This window comes from Cibotium barometz, chromosome 22, assembly GCF_041138505.1.
Source record: "Cibotium barometz isolate CiBa-2024 chromosome 22, ASM4113850v1, whole genome shotgun sequence".
NCBI classification, from domain to species: domain Eukaryota; kingdom Viridiplantae; phylum Streptophyta; class Polypodiopsida; order Cyatheales; family Cibotiaceae; genus Cibotium; species Cibotium barometz.
Window position 1 is genome coordinate 6,877,423 of NC_141067.1, and position 16,505 is coordinate 6,893,927.

Here is a 16,505-nt window from a genome sequence, read left to right on the forward strand (position 1 = left end):
TCTGGTGCCTTAGACTTCAAATGAGCTCAAATGCTTTCAAAGGCATCAATAGCAATGAGTCTAGTAGAGGATTAAGCCAAGAAACACAAGATTTGACCAAATATTGAAAGCTTAATCTCTGTTTTACCAAAGTCACCTGCAGATTTGATGAAGAGCTTGGATCTCACTGTAGACTTGATGAAACTGAATTTTGTCTTCACCAGCTTGTAGAGCATGCTTGAAAACACCTTGGGCTAAGAGGAATTAGAGTGATTTGAACTGAGCAAGCAGAAATCTCAAATCCCCTTCAGAAAAACGACGCCTACTAAATCGTCGATTTCTCCCATCTCCGTTTTGGCAGTTTACGCTTCTTTCTTGATGAGCTTGAAGAGCTATGAGATACCTATCATGTGCTAGAAGGGTTTGGCCTAATTTGATGTGTGCAAAGAGAGGGAGCTCCTCCACTGGCTGGGGGTACAGAGCCTAGTTGAAAAAAGAGGAAAAATTATAATTTTCTACTAATCCTTATTAGCAAGATAATGGGCTCACAAATTAGCATGGCTCTGATACCATGTTGAAATTAGGGCATTGTGATGAGCTATGGTGGATCAAACACTAGAATCAACATCATTAACAAAGTTATTAGCAAATAATTAAGACATAATTAGTGGGTAATTAACAAATAGATTAATGTAGGCATGGATACTCAAAAACCAGCAAATTCTCATTAGGGCAATGCCTCAATTTATAGAGTTTACATCAAGCATCAAATCCCACTGATTTCTCCATGATTCACTCCACCTCTTTTCCCTGATTCTCTCCACCTCTTCACTTTTCCTAGAATATCTCCCAGAATATCTCCACACTTCCCAGAATATCTCCACACTTCCTAAATCTTCTCATGCTACCCTTTATTCTCTCCCAGTAGATTCTTCTCACCTTTTCACAGGTTCTTTCACATTTACTCATTCTCTTTTACAACCTCTAACCAAGGGCTTGTTCCCGCACACACCCTATTCACTTGTATATTTCAACAATAAATACAATTTCTATAATGAACTCTCGTCTTTCCACATTGTTCCACATCAATTCTCATTTATTTCATGTGTATTCCCATTCTCATGACATCATTTTCCATTTCATCACATTTTTTCTCATTTACTCGCATTAGATCTCATCCACTCGCATCTACCCATATCCACATCTCATCACATCACATTCATTCACATCTCATCCATTCAGACCACATCACATTCACTTACATCACATCTCATTCATTTTACCTCACATCTCATTCATTCACATCTATCCCGATTCACATCCCATCACATCACATTCATTCATATCCATCATATTCACATTCATTCATATCCATCTCATTCACATCCACATATATTTATGACACATCACATCTCTTTCCATCACATCACATTCTTTCACATACACATCTATATCCATTCTTTCACATACTCATTCACATCAATTCTTTCACATATACATTCACATCCATTCTTCACTTATACATTTATATCCATTTTGATCACATATCATCCACTCATATCCCATATTATTCATTTACATCCTGATTCACATAACATCACATCTCATCACATCTATTCACCTCACATCTTATCACCTCTATTCACATCACATCTATCCATCCATTCACATCACATCCATCCATCCATTCACATCTATCTGATTCACATCACATCTCATCACATCTATTTACCTCACATCTCATCACCTCTATTCACATCACATCCATCCATCCATCCACATCTATTTGATTCACATCACATCTCATCACCTCTATTCACCTCACATCTCATCACCTCTATTCAATCACATCTATGCCTCCATTCACATCTATCTGATTCACATCACATCTCATCACATTCACATCACATCTCATCACATTTATTCACCTCACATCTCATCACCTCTATTCACATCACATCCATCCATCCATTCACATCTATCTGATTCACATCACATCTATTCACCTCACATCTCATCACCTTTATTCACATCACAACCACCCATCTATTCATTCACACTTACTTGATTCTCATCACATCTCGTTACATCTATTCATAGAATTTAAACATAGAATTTAAGAGAATTCTAATTTTTGATATAAAGATTCTTTACGCATCTATTTATGCATAAAAATCAACTTCAGTGGGAATAACACTTTTATAAAAATCCTTTTTATGCATAAATTCAATTTTAAGAAAAATAACACTTTTGAAATAAAATTAAATCCTTTATGCATCTTTCTAGGCATAAAATCAATTTTAATGAAAATAACACTTTTGAAATAAAAATAAATCCTTTATGCATCTTTCTATGCATAACATCAATTTTAATGAAAATAACACTTTTGAAATAAAAATAGATCCTTCCTTGTTTGGATCAAGAGTGGCCATCTATTTCTTTGGAGAGGATTTAGTAAAAAACAATTGAATTATCAAGTGAATTCAATGTAATTGGCTCTCTGGGTAGGAGCAGAGTAACAGTGCATAAAAACTATTAACCTTTTACAAACGGGGAGGCTTCTATTTATAGGAAAAAATGAGCCTCTAACCAAGCAAACTGATTCTAGAATTTTCCAGATCAGTTTGGTCAATTTTTGATCATTTTTTGGTCAGTTTAGCTTACTTTTTGGATCTTGTTGAAACAGGAGAGAGGAGAGATGAAAATATCTCATTATTTATGAGTTTAAAACTCCTCCACACATGTGAAATAGGAGCCTCCTTCATGAGGGGAGATCCCCACACTGAGGTGTCAAAAATGTATCATTTCCTCTAAATATCTCTTCTTTTTTAACTAATAAACCTTGTCCTTAGTCAACTCTTCATCTTATGTGAGCATTTAGTCATTTTTGGAGGATTTTCTTTTATTCTTCAATTTATCTCCTCCCTACATTTGGATTAATCTTATTGGTCCATAGGAATCTTAATAATTGGAGCATAATTTAAAAATTTCTGAAAATCTGGACCCTTAGGCTAAGGTCCTTTATACCTATTTTTAATTAATTCCAATTGCACATTGGAAAGTTCTTTTTGAATTTTTGTTTTAGGGGAAACCATTTTAGACACTAGGAGGATTTTTATATCCAAAAATATCTCAATTTTGAATTACCTCCCTCTAGATATTTTCTCTCTCTAGGCCAAAATAGGGTAAAACGGGATCTTTCTTTTATTTCAGAGAGGGGAATAATTATAAGATCAGAAGGGGAGGTTCTTACACCTGCACACCTCAAAAGCCAGAGGGAGGAATCTTACAAGATTCAACACTAATAATCTTTTAATTTAGCAAGAGCTACCTTGCTTTTGTCATTATACCCTGCAATGTCAAAGTACTCATCCATGGAATCAGTCCAATTTAAAATTGCCTCTCTGAGATTGTTATCCTTTCTTAGAATAGTCTTGGCTAAGATCTATGAAGCTCTTCCTTGGCATCATTATCTAACACCTCAATTATTTGAGGTACAATGTTAGATTTTCATTACATTACCAAGGGAAGATTTCAATCCTAGTATTCAAAAAGCTGAAAATGGTGATACTGCACTACAATTATAAATTTTCCAACGAGGGAGATATAGGATAAGATGATTTAGCTTGGCTAAATACTCATCTAGGGGGAAAAGACTTCTGCCAATGAATCCTATACTCCTTTACAAAATCTAAACTCTCCATAATCATGGTTAAGCTTAGATTCGAGGCATCGAATGGAAGATAATCTGTCTATTACCACGATAAACTTTTTTTTATACTCGTCCCACTGGTGATAGCACATGAATATTGATACTAATAAGGCTACCCGAAATAATACTCTCAACAACTAATATAGAAATTTATAGTCACTGGTCAAATGCTTAAATGTAGCTCAGATCGCTCATCCTTCAAGGGAAGAACACAAGTTGTGGGCCATACTACATTTTTTATTTTACACAATAAAAGTTAAGATTCAAGTATAAGACAAAGAAATATATATTTTATTCTAAAATTTTTATTTGAGTATATCGAAAGAGGTCATCAAATGACCATGCCCATCAATGACCAAACCTAGCTATCATGGAGTGATGATACATGTAAATGGACATGTTGTAGTAAACTCAATTAGAGGATCGGCTAGCAATCGTAATCATGTTGAGGAATATAATGCCTAGGAGTCCTATACATCAATATCTAAACCCTAAGATCTCATTGAAGTGGTCCGCAGAACTGTCCCTCTCATAACATCTAATCAAATAAAGATTATTAAAGAGGTCATCAAATGACCATGCCCATCAATGACCAAACCTAGCTATCATGGAGTGATGATACATGTAAATGGACATGTTGTAGTAAACTCAATTAGAGGATTGGCTAGCAATCGTAATCATGTTGAGGAATATAATGCCTAGGAGTCCTATACATCAATATCTAAACCCTAAGATCTCATTGAAGTGGTCCGCAGAACTGTCCCTCTCATAACATCTAATCAAATAAAGATTATTAAAGGGTAATGTTATTCTCACATCCTAGCTTATCCTAGCTACAAGGTGCCATGATCCATTGTCCTGAGTACCACTTGTACCTTTGATCAGTAGTGCGGTTGGAAAGTAGAAGCTCTCCACCAGCGAGCTAAGGGATAAAGATGCTCAAAGGAGAAGGTTATCGTGTCATTCTCTGAAGATAACTCAAGGATTCTAGATAGATAGGATCTGGCCATCTATTTCTACTCCATTTGAAAAACTCCATTTGAAAAAGAAACCTAGTAAAATACTATAAGTTTTGGTTTTAAGCTATGCACTATATATGATAAAAATATATCTAACATTTTCTAAACTTGGCTCAGCTTTGACAGACCCCTAACCCTCTATCTATGATAATGAAATCACACTTAAGGGTAGAGTGACTCACTCGGGGTCTCATATCATAACATCCTAATTCTTGGTTATGCTATCAGCTTCTCTTAGTTTGACTAGTAGAGTGACTCACTCGGGGTCTCATATCATAACATCCTAATGCTTGGTTATGCTATCAGCTTCTCTTAGTTTGACTAGAATAACCTTTACGCAAGAAAGGTGAATGATTCCTCTAGGTGTTTTCCCTTCATAGTAGGTGAATAATTATCACAAGCAGGTCAGGTAAAGCAGCTTCTCGAGGCTCAATAAGATATCCCGACTCCTTGATTTATGAAGGAAACTCTTCTATCCTTATTTATGATTACCAAATAAACTACTCGTCTTCGTTTTTAATAACTTAAATTGGTCTTATTTGAAAGTACTTTGCAATTCAAGTCCACTTGATCGCTCAATATCTAGTATTTGATCCTTTTTCTACTTTGACTAGATCCATAGGCACAGCCTAGCCCTATCAAAACATTCAATGGACCTAGTCTTTTGCCCATGGAACCGGTGTGTACTCTAGCACCCATAATTGAAAATTGCCACTTTATGCACATACACTACTTTTTAAAAAAATAAGTCACATATACACCCTTTTGAGAAAAACAATCCTTTTAAAAGAAAACATACATCATATAATTTATTCCATAGCATGCATATATACACTCCTTTGAGAAAAAAAAATCCTTTCCATAACATGCATAAATATAATCATATGTCCACATATGTATCACCCAATATAAGTGTCAAATAATCCACCTCAATATGTGTCAAATAATCCTAGTCACTTCTATTGGTTGTCACCTATCCTAGAAGTATGAACACTCCAAGTACCAACTTTAGGAGCCATGTATGTCTAATATCAATATACCTAGCCACTAGGCACTACCCTGCTTGTTTCACTTCTTGTCTATCACGCTAATCATGCTAGGAGCACACCTACATTTGGTTGAAAGTGTTCAAGGTCTTGGATTACCTTTGTGTGATATACCCTACAGATGACACTCACACAACAATCTGTAAACATGTGTGGTACCTTCACATGCTTGCACAAACAAGCACATATGCATTTTATAAATATAATATTTTAAACCATAAAGCAAGATTTTAATAATATATACCATATTCACATCCAAAGAAATGTAAAGCATCGCAAGCTTTAACAAGACATCATAGCTCTCCACTCAAAACTTTGAGCAAGTTGAGTTCCTCCAACCACAACATACCCTAGTGAGTTCTTCTCTAGATTCTCCCCTTCTTGGGTTCATTTACAAGTCTTGATTCTATAAGCCAATCCAATAAACTTTACTTAAGGTCATTTATGTACAAAAAAGGTCATTCTAAGGACATTGGTCTACTTTTCTTATTCGGGCCTTATCTTATGTAAAAAATCTCTAAGGATCTTTTGATCACTCTTAAGCATTTCCCTTCATCATTGAAAATTCCTTAAAATGCCACTTTCTCTTGATACCACCTTTACAACTCTTAAGGACTTGGCCTCTATAAATTTAAGCATATCTCATTCTTGATTTTCTTGTTCTTAACTTTGATATTAGACTTTATTCATCACCAAGAGTTATTTGATTTGGTCTCTTTAGTGCACTCAAGAATCTCTTTTTAAGATATAACCTTGCACTTGATTAAAGTACTCACATGTCCTTTATTTAAGGATCAATCGGATATTATCTCTCTAAAACGTTTCTTGAGAGAGATTGATCCAATACAATTTGTTTTTTAGAGTCACTTCTAGGGTTTTGGCCTAATCGTGACCTTAATTCTACCTATGCATAGAGCCACTTCCTTTTTACTCTCTAGAATTCTTCTTCTAGAGTTTTTCTCTCTCTAAAATTTTCTCTCTGTAACTTCAATTTGATCTTCATGCATCCGCCTATAAATCTGGTTAACTAATACAAATATGCACGGCTAAAGTTTTCTATTAGTTCACTTTGCTTATCTCCACATTAATCACTATTTTCCTTCTAAAAATTAACCCTAAGGTATTTGCACTCACCTTTTAATCTTAGGCTATTATCGTTTACCCATTCACCCTTGAATTTAATTAAATATGCACTCTATTCACATCCTTTGCTACTACTAAGCCTAATGCACATATATTTTCTTCCATATTTTAATGAATAATTCTTATTATTTAGTTTTCTTTAAAATAATTCTTTTATTTCTTTTTAATTTTTTCTAATATTGTTTTTTATGATTTTCTTACTCTATTTTAATCATAGTGTGCAAGGAGGGTGCACATGTGCACATTGAAATCCCTAACCACATGATAGCTTAATTATTAATATTGAATTTTATTTTTTTATTTTTTTATTTCTTAGTCTTTACTATTAAAAATGATCATCTTATTAAATTCTCATATTCTCTCACTAGAAATATTTATCTAATAATTAATTTCTCAGCTATACTAGGGTAAGGGAAGAAGGATCTTACATTCATGGTGTAGTCATTCAATTGGTGGGCTGGAAGCTAATAAAATCCATGTTATTCACTCCATTTATGCCAACACATAGCCAATAGCAAAGGTTAAGGCATCAATGTGCACATGAATAATGACATCCGAGTTGGAAGCTCTTAATGTTGGTGCACTAGCCAAGGCTTTCTTGAGAGTCTCATATGATCTCTACTATTGTTCAGTTTACTAAAAAATATGATTAGCAAGTAAAGAGGTCTTGATGTGTTAGCCTATAGAATGATGAATTGTATATAATAGCCAGTGTGTCATATAAAAGCATTGGAAACCCTCGAGGTTAGTTGATCATGGCAACTCGAGGCTCACCTTGCTATCATTAGCCAGTGGGTATCCCATTTTCTAAGATGATGTGTCCTGAAATTACTCCATGATGGACCCAAAGCTGGCAATAGAGGGTTAAGAGAGATTCATACGGCTTTCACACATAATTTATAAACCTTCTAAATGTAGTAGGAGCATTTATTAGACCAAAGGGCATATCCCTATAAGAAAAGCAACCCCAAGGAGTAACAAAAGTGGTTTTCCTTAGATCTTCCTTAGCCATCTTGATTTGTGCCATCACAAATAGTACACCTTTTATGTCCTTAAAACTTGGTTGAGAATCTCATCTTGAAAAAGGAATAGGATAATGATTTCTCTTTGTGCATTGGTTGAGGATGCATGTTCACACAAATCCTCCACTTATTCTCTCTCTCTCTCTCTCTCTCTCTCTCTCTCTCTCTCTCACACACACACACACACACACACACACACACACACACACACACACACACACACACATACTATAACACACACATTAATTGCCTTCTTAGTTTAGTATCATTGAACTTTTTGTATTAGTGACATGTCTAAGAACCACCTCAATGGCACCATCCCTAAGTAATAGAGAAGTATCAACAACCTATTTGGTCTAGAAGTCTACTAGAATGACTTGACGGGTCCCAAAGCAAACTCAAAAACATTTCCTAGTTTAAAACCATCTCATAAGTTACCAAAAAATCTTGTGTCTTCTCTCTTTCCATATGAGAGTCTCAATAAAACTCAAAAAACAAGTGATAAAGATGAAAAACCAATAGTGAGTTCTTTTCATGCGATGGTGTTAAAAGACAAGACCACTAAGCCACACTTGATGTGCTCATCTTAGTATAATGAGCATCTAATTGAAGTGATCATCTGTGCAAGGTAATTTTCAATGAGTATATTTAATATGGTTAACCACTTCGTAGGTTAACATGGTTTTACCTACCTGACTTACTGCATAAGGTGTTTTGTCATGTAAAATAGGAAAAGTCTAAGGTCATCATGTATATAATTGCTTAAGGCTAATAACAGAGACCAAACCATTTTTAAGTTTGGTCTTCCTAGTGCAAAAACTAATCACTTGTATATAAGTCATTTTTTATAATAAGAAATGGACAATCTTTCCCTTGTAATAGTTTACTTTTTGAGATCTTATCTTCCCGCTATTCTTGCTTACTTGTATGATATTGAATGTGGCTTATATAGATCTACATGTTAGATAGATTTGCTTATAGGTTATCTTCTTCCATTAGCTTCCCCTTCATTCCCTACCTTTTGTGAGAGAGAACCATCACGAAGGACCATTATTTGTTGAGCTCTCCGTTCACCCTTTCGCAAAGAACCATCTCTTATTACCTCCATCTAGGCATACATGGACGCAACAAGGCTTTCCCTTTACCATTTGGTGAAGAACTATCTCTTGTCTAGGCATAGAGAGCTCTCCCTTCACCCCTTTAGCAAGGAAGCATTCCGATGTGGCAATGGAGTGAGGTCATGACAAACAAGCTAGCACACCCACATAGGGAAGTTACAATTTGTGGCTTTAAGGCAAGACCCAATGACACATGCTTCGGCAAGGCTAAGGTAAGCTCTTTACTTGAACATATTGGTCACCACTTCTGGGAACTAGCCTAGGACTTAGCTCCATTCATCCATCCATTCCAAGCTATTAGGATCACCCAATATTGCTGCGCGGTGTTGATTAGGAGGTCACACTTTGAAAAATATATGGTTTTGGAGCCTTGATATGTGTAGTTGTTGTGTTTGATTTTGATTTGAAGTTTACTTATATTAGGACAGTCTAGTTTCATTTATTATTGGAAGGATAAAATCCTAGTTTCTTGGTGATATGCATGACTTTGGAGCTCACAAGGCTTAGATTTCGTTGCGTTAAGCCAAGGAATAGCTTCGTAATTATGATTAGGAGTGAAATCCACTTAAAAAACATTAGAATTAAGCTCCATTAATTGTGGATTAGGGTGGAATAGTTAGTTTATGTTCATGCATTTCATATTTTTTAATGCTATTGTTTGAATTGGTAGACTAGAAGCATGCAAATCTAATAAAAAGTAATTAAAAATGCTTAATTACTTATATAACAATCATTAACTAGTATTGGGACCTTTAATCACCCCAATAAAGTCATAAAAACCTCAAAAAACTTTAAAACCAACAAACGAGTTCTCGGGTTTAGAGACGTGATCCCATAGTCCTATGAAAAAAGATGAGTCAAACACATAAGTCAATACACATGATACTAGAGCCGTGAGCTGTGAGCCTAGACATGTGTCATGAGTCTAAAGATGTGTGTCAACTAGAGGTGAGTTTAGAGGTAGGTATACCTCTAAACTAGACATGAGTTTAGATGTATGTCAACTAGACGTGAGTTTAGAGGTAGGTAACATTATACCAACCAATTATTAGTGCCTTAAAGACTTATAAAGGACACACTTAATTGTGTCCTTTAAGGATTTTCTTGTCATACAATCTGTACCAACTATAATTTGCAAGGAAAATCCTTACCCTTTAAGGATTTTCTTGTCATACAATCAACTACAGTTTTCAAGGAAAATTCTTGTCCTTTTATTGGGGTATTAAAGTATACCAATAATTGCAGACCATCCTTGTTATAAGCATAGTACATAAAATTTCATGCCCCAAAGGTGGCCGATTTTATAAAAATAAACTATATGAGTCTATAGGCGTAAGTCAACATACATAAGCTTGTAGGTGTGAGTCTCAACACACATAAGACTAGATGCATAAGTCTAGAGGCGAGAGTCAAACACATGTGAGTCTGGAGGTGAGAGTCAAACGGTGCACCAGAGTAGTCAACAAGTGTGAGTCAACATACGTAAACCTAGAGACATGAGTCTATAGGTGTGAAGTAACATACATGAGTCAACACACATGAACCTTTTATTAGAAAACTTATCTTTGAACTCACAAAAATGTGAAAAACTTGTATTTTTTTTAGCTTGAGCAAAACAAATGTGTCTAAAATTAGTTTCAGACCTAGAACTTGTTTGAGACCCGTTTCACCAAAGTGAAACCCTTCATACAAACTCGATCTGGATAAATTGTTGGAAACAATAATACAATCAATATACTACATCAAACCACACTTCCTCAAGCCTACCCACCACCAATAAATGACCAACACTCAATAGAGTGCTCGCCTATTAAGAAGGCAAAACTCCTTTAGATCCACCTCCAGTGAATGATGAGGAGCTTTGGGAATAAATGAGCCAACAAAATACAGAAATGAGTGGAGAAACAATGGAACACCTAGAAATAAGAATCATCATGGTCCTTTCGAGCTTCATATTTTCCTAATGGGCTCTGTAATTAGCACCATAAATTTAACAAAAGGGTACTAAATTGCCCTATTTTTGGGTGAAGCTCTAGTGAAGAAACAGGAGCAGAACCTAGAACCTCAAGGTTCTAGGTTCTCTCCCACAGAAAGCGGTCAAACCACCTCAGATGCCATAATGTTTCAAACATTTGGTGTCGATCCTAACCTGTATTTATCCCAAGAGTCTGACCATGACGACCAACAAGTAGCCCCACCCCATAACCATAGTTAAGGATAGTCGGGACATGTCTCTTTAAATATACCATTAAGGATAAGTGTTCCTCCATACCCCCAACAAGAAGTGCACACAATGTCAGCATGAGTCTCACCCTCCATCGAAGCTCATTATAAAAGCACCTTTACCATGGAACCAAGTTCTAGTTCTTCTCTGCTTGGATGAGGAACATGAAGCCTAGAGAAGGGTAAAGAGCCAATGTCAGGGACTATCTCAACACAAATGGATCCATAAGAGCATTCTCATAATGTGTTCTTAGCTCATAGAGCAAGCTTACATCCTCAAAGCTAGGTCGAGAAAGGACAAGTGCCGTTGGAAAGCCTTACCATGGTAAATAATTCTCAATCTATGACTGTCAATTGTTAGGCTGAATTTTATTGAAGCTAAATCTACATCTTGCAAGTTTTATATAACCCCCCTAGGTACAATGAAAGAGAGCATCATCCTTGGGAGGTGACCATTGATTGTGTAGTAAGTTGGCAAAAAAGAATCGTAACACTTGAGCATCCCCATAGAATGGTTGTAGTACCCTTGGTGGATGAGAGCACCCTACACCTATCAATTTCCCAAGCCACCTCCTCCACTCACAAGCCATCACCTCCAGCCCCTAACACTTAACAGTCCTCTTGTCTCATCGCATCAACCACCCCCTCAAACCATATGGAAATCCAAAACCTTACCGATATAAAGATAATGACCACCCCCCCAAACCTTAACCTCAATAACCCTTCATAGAGATCACCAAGAAGGAGTGGGAACCTAAGAGTACTCTAGCTAGCCAAGGAAAGTATGATGCCCCAAGCAAAGACTTGGCAACAACCACCATTTAGTCATAAGTAGAGATTTTCCAAATAGGAGCCGCATGTTAAAAAGTTTTACCCAACCCTTGAAGCCCATTGGATCCCCATCAAGATGTTAGAAGTTCAAGGCTTCTAGGATGAAAACCCTTATGTTTGGTTCCCAAAAACCCTTCAGTGGGTCCCAAAAACCTCATGGACTTCTCCAATCTCTATTGCCACACCAAAGAGAGTTAAGTAGTGGCCTCAAAATCCCAATTTGAGCCAATCTAACCAAGCTCCTACAAGTGTAAGGCTTCTACAAATGGAACCCCTATATTTGGGTCTCAAAGTCATGAAAACCTACACCATAAGCCTTTTCAACCATGCCATCAAATGCCACATCAAAGAGTGCAGAACAAAAGCCATGCCTTCCATGCTAACCCTAAAGCTAAAGCAAGAATTGAGAGTAATGGGTTTCACCTTGACTCATGTGCACTACCTTTAGAGAAGTCAGAAGAGTTTGTGGACACTAAGCAGCAAAAGAGGTAGTATCTTATCTATGTGCAGTGGCCCTTACCCATCCTTGTTCCCATCAAAGAAGAGCCACCCATGGTGCCAAGCCCCAAAGAGAGTTGTGCACACACTTCCATGGCATCGTCGAGGAACTCCAAGGCTTAAAAAGATCACCACAATCCCACAACACCCGTGCATCACGCTAACAACACCAACTCTTGCCAGCTAAAACTAAGAAGACAAAGCTCAACAATTAACAATCATGCCAACAAAGTTGATTATAGTGGCATCAAGGATTTTGTCATGGATAGGCAAGTGACTCTCTGTCTCTTTGATCATTAAGGCCACACTATGATCTAAAACTTTAAAGCCATGTTGTACATATGTAACATAGCACTTCTTATTAATTATACACACATATACTCAAGATAAAAAAATTTGAAACTTAAAATAAAACTAAAAATGATCAAAAATTACAAACATGCACATGCACCTACAAGCACACATCACAGACATACATGCATGTGCAATTACTCGTATGTGTACCTACATATACATGCACACACACTCAGCCCCCTCTAAAAAATACCACCCCATACGCCCTTTTAATTTTTCTCTCCTTTAGACTCTTTAACTGCTTTACTTATTTCTTTCAACATCACCATGCTTCAAGAAAGCAGGCCGAAGAGCCACCAACTCTTCAAAAAAAGGGTCACAAAAGTACTTGAATCCATTCAACCATGTCTGAGCTCACGATTTACCAATGTACATGCTATATTAGGTGTCTTAAATTCTTACTTTCTCATAGACAACCAAACCTTATTCACACTGGCCTTATAAACTAGCCTCTATACACATCAACACTTAATTCCTAACCTTATTCACATTGGCCTTATCAACTAGCCTCTATACACATCAACACGTAATTCCAATCATGTGTAAGAGTCAAAGAAAGTAAACAAATAAGTGTCAAAGAAAGCGTTGTGTTAAAGTTTTCACTAGAAGGAGCTCTGCCCATTATCTATGTATTTCACTTGCATATTTCATCATAGGCATCGTATTTGTTTTCATATCTTGCATCTCATAGCACACACAAACACATGTACACTTACAACTAACCTCATCTCATAGCACACACAAACACATGCACACTTGTAAAACTAACCTCATCAATGTTGATCCTCTAGATACATCTCTGGATGGGGAGACAATGGCAAACATAATACTGATGACCCTGTTATGGCTCACCCAAACCCCCTTTGAAACACATCCAACAAGAAGATTACCTGGCGAACCGCAACTGTCGTGGGGATCTTTCCATTGGCCAAGCTCGTATCCCTTAAGGTCTCCATGCTCCACAACTCCTTGAGAAGCAATTCCACTATGCCTCTTGCGAGCATTGTCACATCTTCATGTTGCACTACGTGTACTCGTCCCTCCTCTCACCTCACTTTACTCACACACACTCACTAGCATGTATTAGAGAGAGATCAGCAAGAGCAAGACTATATTGCACAATGGGAGAGTTCTTTGTATTATGAGAGATATTCACTGATATACATGGCCAAAAGTGTTCACACTCACTTAAACTGTGGCCGGCCGAGATCTTTAGGCTTATAAGAGGCCTAATGCTATTACAATGACTACTCTCATAATATATCCATGAAGTACATCACTTGGGACTTCATCCTATCTTGCTACCACATGCTCTTGAAGTGAAAATCACCATAAGTATTCCATCGGATCATTACGAGCGCCTATCCAAGTAGATTTGGACACCATTGCTTTCATATCTTGAATGTATGACCTTTTGGTGTGTATCTACCTTGACTCCTTGATGTAAGATAATGGTAGTAGCTCTTGTTAACTCTAGAAATGGGTTCACATTTCCCCCCTTCCTGATGCCGATCACGTCCTTGTGATCACGTTGAAGAATTAGCGGGAATTCCTAACAAGGTGGAGGTGGTGGGGATTTTGCATGTGATTGCATTTTTTTTTATTTTGTGAGTATTTTTTATGTGGGTTATATTTTTTGCTCACTTTTTTTTTTGGTAATCAAAGCAGAGTTACATCTTATTTGTGTTAGTAGAGAATCTAAGAGATGTTAATTATGGGGGAGAAGAGAAGGAAGGATCCGGAGGAACGTAAACAAAATCATCAGAACGAGATTGTGATTCTCAGTTCCATATTCGATTCACTGAAGCGACATTCATCACTTGAAGAATTTGGCATTCGATGATGTCACTTTTTATGGCAGGATTTTGTCAAATGTTGTTAAGACCTATTCCTGCATGCTTCTTCCCATGTTTTTTAATGCTTTTATGTGTATTAAATTATTCTTTGAAGTAGATATTAAACATGAAGTACATGAAGTGAGTCAAATAGACTCTTATTGAGCTGCTGTAACCACTTGTTGGCGAGGCATGAAAGAATTACGTTGACTTGAAAGGGTAATATAGACATCTTCACTAAGGATTAAAGATCAATGTGTTGTGGAGATTCTAGCTTCATTTGGAGAGGTTTCAAATTTGAAGGAAAATTCTAGGCGATGGATTGTACCATTGACTAGGCTTTCACGCACCATGTCCCCATCCAGAGATGTAGATGGGTACCATTGACCAGGATTTCAAACACCATTTGTATTTGGTACAACTAAAAGAACAGTAAGCTATAAGGTTAACAAAAATGTATTGTCGTCTAGTTGAAGATCATGGGATTTTCTTGTGATATTCTACTATTTTTAGGTACGCTATTTGTGTGACCCCCTTGTGTTTTTCTCTTTTTATCTTTCTCTTCTTCTTTTTTTACATTTTTTGGTGGTTGCTTACCACCTTGCAAGCAACACATTCTTATGGTTACTCTTCTTTTTAAGAGAATAGGTTCTTGTGTGTCTGCTACGTGGCTTCTCCACTCATGATTTTAGGTTGTCCTAATGACACCCAAGTGTCTATTATCATGATATTATGACTAGCTCAAGGGTTAATCAATACGTGTTGTGTGCTAACATCATTGCCCGTAGGAAAATCTAACCATACTATACTATGATAGAATCTTCAAGTGGAACCATGGATGATGTTCCCATATCTGTTGATTCAATTTTAATTCCCATTTTGGTTTCATTTTCCCATTCACTTTCATCCTCTTCTTGGCTCTCAGATTTTTCAAGAGTTCCCAATGTGTACAATGGTACCCTGGGTCCATTAACCACTTTAACCGAGGTCTGTTTGGAAACTTACGAATCCGTACAATCTTGTTCTATGTAGCTCTTGATATCTTGGTATAACTCATGGTTAGCCTTTAAAGGTGCAAGGGCTAAAGCTATGCTAGCTTCACCACCACGAGAGAAGAGCACTCCTCCAAATGAGGATTTGAGAGACTGCTTAAATTTTGTAAGGGACTCATTGAATTCCTCACATGATTTTTCAAATGCATCATTCATGCAATCTTTCTCTGATGACTCTTCTTGATGAGTTCATTTCTGAAGAAAGTACGTCTTCCTCTTGGAAGGGGAAGCGATACTTATCTGGGTTTTGTATTTTTATTTCTTAGGTTTGACATTATGAGATTCAATCACAACCGGTGATCCTGTATGACACTCCAACAATGCTAAGCATGCTCTCCCCTGAGCTTGCTTTTTTCATTCCTCATATGTGTGTGATCATGATTTTCAATTTGGTGTGGTTGGGTGGGTTCTAGTTTCTTAATTGCCCTTAGGTGCAATGAGTGACAAGTCAGAATTTGTTTCATTTGACATTATGAGGCTCAATCACAACCGGTGATCATGTATGACACTTAACAATGCTAAGCATGCTCTCCTAAGCTTGCTTTTTTCGTTCCTCATATGTCATGTGATCATGATTTTCAATTTGGTGTGGTTGGTTGGGTTCTAGTTTTTTGATTGGCCTTTGGTGCACTGAGTGTCAAGTTAGAATTTTGTTTCGTCCTCACTAAGTGAC